Source organism: Sinocyclocheilus grahami, unplaced genomic scaffold, assembly GCF_001515645.1.
Source record: "Sinocyclocheilus grahami isolate Dianchi unplaced genomic scaffold, SAMN03320097.WGS_v1.1 scaffold1340.1, whole genome shotgun sequence".
NCBI lineage: Eukaryota > Metazoa > Chordata > Actinopteri > Cypriniformes > Cyprinidae > Sinocyclocheilus > Sinocyclocheilus grahami.
The window spans coordinates 229971-234651 of record NW_015506519.1 but is presented as its reverse complement, the minus strand read 5'-3'; the positions used below and the strand labels follow the sequence as shown (position 1 = coordinate 234651).

General features: G+C 38.4%; 1 long non-coding RNA gene across 1 annotated transcript in view; it reads left to right on the top strand.

The window, feature by feature from the left end:
• The window catches only part of LOC107569378 (uncharacterized), a 4941-nt gene extending 2972 nt beyond the window's left edge, over positions 1 to 1969 (top strand). The window contains exon 2 of the long non-coding RNA XR_001606893.1: positions 1607 to 1969. This is a non-coding gene — a long non-coding RNA (uncharacterized lncRNA). The remainder of the gene's footprint in view (positions 1 to 1606) is intronic.
• The last annotated feature ends 2712 nt before the right edge of the window (positions 1970 to 4681 follow it).

The window sequence follows — 4681 nt, the reverse complement described above, 5'->3', positions numbered from 1 at the left end:
AATTAAAGGAATAGAGATCGAACAAACTGGAAAGGAGAATAAAATATTTCAATATGCAGATGACACAACCATTTTTGTTAAAGAAGAAGAAAGTGTCACAAAAGTAATGGAAATAGTACAGAGATTTTGTAAGGGGTCAGGAGGAAAAGTAAATGAAGAATTTTTCTAAGTATAAGTCAAGTATACTTAAATGTCATTTTAAGTATATTTCTGAGAAGTACATAAAAAGTAGACTAAAAGTATACTTTCCTATTTTTAGTTTAAAAGAAGAATACTAATAGCACACTTGAATAAACTTATTTTTCGTAAGGGAAGCAAGCAGTAGGCGGCAGGCAAAACAGGTATTAGTCTACCTACACCCTCTGACTAACATCAGACTGGCGAATTTGTGATCGTAAGATCCACATAAGGCCAACGTGAGACTTAAAAGAGACATTAGGTCCCCAGTGAACGGATAATTGAAAGTATTGAGTCCGGAATAATAATTAGCAATATTTCTAATTAAAAACTGATCACGTGAAATTGGAGTCAGATTGAACACGGAGCTAGACTAAAAATTAAACTAAATCCTGATAAATTCAGAAGCGCAAGTAAAAGACCGAATACGCATTAAACCTTCGACCAGGCCGCTGGATTCCGCTTTTTGGGCTGGCGGGGGGATTCTTACAAGCCTAACTGCCTGAATGTGTTTAAGGTTTAGCAGAAAGAGTGCATTATTCGACAAATTGGTTTAAGCTAGTGAGAATTTGGTTTAGAGATTGCAGTTTAGTGTTTTAGCAATTCAGAAAAACTGTAAATAGAGGGATGCAAATACAGTAAAATTCAGCATTACAGTTTTTCTCGATTGCTAAAACACTAAAACCCATTGGCTGAACAAAGTTCTCAGTTGCCTGAACTAATTTAGCTAATTGTGCAGTCTGTTGTCAATACCTTACACCATCTCACAACCAGATTTCACTTAGACTTTTCAGCAAAACTCTAAACACATTCTCATTCTCAAAACACATTCTGCACTCTAATTCACATGTCATCCATACTGGTAAACACAAGTGGCAACAATCAAATACAAATAGAGAACACATGTCATTGATAGAACACAACCAGTCAAAATTTATTTAACCTGTTTCAAATGATGTGACACAACCAATATAAAGCAGTTCAGAGAGCAAACAGGTTGTTGAAGGTGGGAAGGAGAAAGTCTGAGAATGGATAGAAGAAACAATGTGAGAGGACGAGGACGAGGACGAGTGCGTATGCGAGGTGGGCAACGAGGAGGAAGAGGAGGAGGAGGAGGAAGGCAAGAAAGAGGAAGAGGAGGAGGAAGGCAAGAAAGAGGAAGAGGAGAACGAAGAGGAAGACAAAGAGTGGAAATATCTGATGAAATTCGAGCAACGGTCATAGACCATGTTCTTGTCCATGGACTGACAATGAGGGAAGAAGGACTTAGAGTTCAACCCAATCTGAGACGATTTTCTGTGTCCACCATAGTAAGGACATTCAGAGAAGAGAACAGGTACAGTATACTACTGTATTTTTGTAATTGCAAATTTACTGTACTACACTATATGCAGCTCTGATTTTAAATGTCCCAAATGTGGAGAAAAAGGTCATTTTATAAGAGATTGTGATGCAGTCTGTTGTCCAGATTGTAAAGAAGTAATGGGCAGATGTGAGTGCTGGATGGAAGGGGAGAATGAGGAGGAAAATGACATTATACAGGAGGGAGGAGAAAAAGAAGTACATGAGGAGGAAAGGGGTCAAGAAGACTAACAAAATCCAGAGACAAGAGAGGAAGTGGAAGGCTTGTGACAAGAAACAGAAAATAGAATACAAGAACAACAAGAAGTGGAGGAGGAGAAATCGGATAAAACAGAGATAGAAAAGAAGGAGAGGGGGAAAAGAGTGGGAAAAAGTGACAATGACCAGAAGAAGACCCCTAAGGGTAAGCCCAAATCTTGACATGGCAAAATAAGACAATTAAGAGAAAAACTGAAAGAAAAAGGGACATATAGAAAAGTTGTACTCTACAGTATAGCACTGTCTCTGTACGATTTACAAAATTCTAAATACAGTATATTGTATTTCTACACAGACAATATTTGACTTAGAATCCTAGGACAGACCCCATGACTTCATCTTTGTCGAGGAAGCAGGCTTCAATCTAACAAAGAGGAGAATGATTGGACAGCGGGCCATTGTTGAAGTCCCTGGTTAACGAGGTGGCAATGTCACAATCTGTGCTGCTATCAGCAACCATGGTGTTCTACATCACCATGTTACACTCGGGCCATATAACACCCAGCACCTTCTAAGATTTATTGCCAATCTAAGATATATTTTATTTGAGGAGCAGGTTCAAGAGCAGCAGGGTCAAGAGCTAAATGAGAATCCCATTCCCACCTATGTGATAGTGTGGGACAATGTCAGTTTCCACCGAGCTGCTCAAGTAAGGGAGTGGTTTAACATCAATGGGCAGTTTATGAACTTGTACCTCCCTTCATACTCGCCTTTCCTGAATCCGATTGAGGAGTTTTTCTCCTCTTGGAGATGGAAAGTATATGATAGACAACCCTACACCAGAGTAAATCTGCTGCAAGTCATGGATTTAGCCTGTGGTGATATAGGTAAGGAATCATGTCAGCGCTGGATATGGCACACAAGAGGCTTCTTCCCCCGTTGCCTCAGGAGGGACAATATTGCTTGTGATGTCGACGAAGTACTCTGGCCTGACCCAGCCCAAAGGCAAGAAGAAGTACATTGATCACATGTTTACTCCTTTGATTTTTGTCCCTTTTAGTATTGTATACTGTAGTACAGTGCATTGTAGGCTGTATACTGTACAATGAACAAATTGTATGGCCCTGAACATTGTGCTTTCCATTTGTTAACGGTACTGACTGCTCAATAGATTTTGACTGGTTGCAGGTTCATATCAACAAAGAACAAGAATTACAGTATCACAGAGACAAAGGACAAGTTTGTGAGATGCAGGGTACAGTACTGTAAAAATAGGGGTACAAGGAGGAGGAAGAACAAAAAAAAAAAGCAAAGAGCAAAGCAGAGTAGTAATTTCTGATAAATTTTGAGCTACTATGTTTTCGTTCATCAAAAGACAATGACGGAAAAATATGAAATTTGTTTTGAGATTAAAAATGTACTTCTCCCTGAGAACTATGTTTTGAACAATGTGTTTTCTATTTTTTGGTGTATTGTTTACTGACTGCTTGATAGTGTATATAATTTTGATCACTTTGTTTATGATTTGAGAGCAGTGTTTGATTTTGAACAGGTTTTGAGGCGAAAGTTTCATTTTGCGAGAGGAGACAGAGGTTTTTTAAATAGTGCTTGAAGATGAGGTTTTGTGTTGAATGTTTTCAGAAAATGGAGCAAGGTTTCAGAAATTGTGTTTTAGCAATCGAGAAAAACTGTACGAAAAGTTTTCTTTTGTTACACTACTGTAAAGAGATCTTACAGTAAATGAAAAACACTAGAAAAGAAAAGTTCAAAAACCAAACAACAGAATATACAGTAATCACACATTGGCATATACTGTCAGTTACTGTAAATAAATAAATAAATAAATTCATTCAGCATCCTCTGCCAAGTTGCATTACATTATTGGTAATATACTTATTTGTTATAGCAGTTTCTTAGTCTTCTGACAAAAGACTTCTCTGCCTCCCCTAGACAGTCGTCTCTCAGTTCTGCACAAATACAGTACATGTAAGGACTACTTGGGTACAAATAAATCCAACAGTAACGAGTTTGAGGGTGTACAACATGTGCTAGAGTATTTACTGTACATAGAAAAATGAAAGTTCTCTCATCTGAAGTACTGCTGCTATGTACTGCAATTATAACGCCCCTGGGTGTACAACATGTACCACAGTATTTACTGTACATAGAATAATGAAAGTACTCTCATCTGAAGTACTGCTGGTATGTACTGTAATTATATTGTATGTGTAAGTAGTATTGAAACCCTGTAGATGAGCCTGTAGGCTAACTTCCCTCATGGTCAGTGCATGCAGAAGAACATGGTCAACTATAGTGCTTTGTATTTCAACAGGAACACATTACCTTTGACCTCATCCCCTTCATTTTTATTTTCCCCTCATATTCCTCTTTGTCTCCCACTACCAGGATTCATTTTTTTGTAACTGCACATCTACTTTTTGTAGAATTGCAAGGCTGCCACATGCAGGTGGAAGGACAGCTATATTCACTCGGGAGCAAGAGTAATCCTATCCTAGTAATAACTATCCATTATAGTGGGCATGGTCCTTCAAGATAATGTAATACGACTCAGAGAAATCCAGGAACAAGTGATACAAGACAACACACACTTCCAGGGAATCGACAGTGTGAGCATTTCCACAATTGACCGTGTCTTTCATCGTACCAGGATGCGAATGAAACAAGTATACAGAGTACCTTTTGAGCGCAACTCACCGAGGGTGAAAGAACTGTGAGCTCAGTATGTGCAAGTAAGTGTACATTCAGAAACATTTAATGCAGAAGAACATGGTCAACTATAGTGCTTTGTATTTCAACAGGAACACATTACCTTTGACCTCATCCCCTTCATTTTTATTTTCCCCTCATATTCCTCTTTGTCTCCCACTACCAGGATTCATTTTCCAAAACTCATAATCACTTGTGCTCCTGTGCATATCATCCT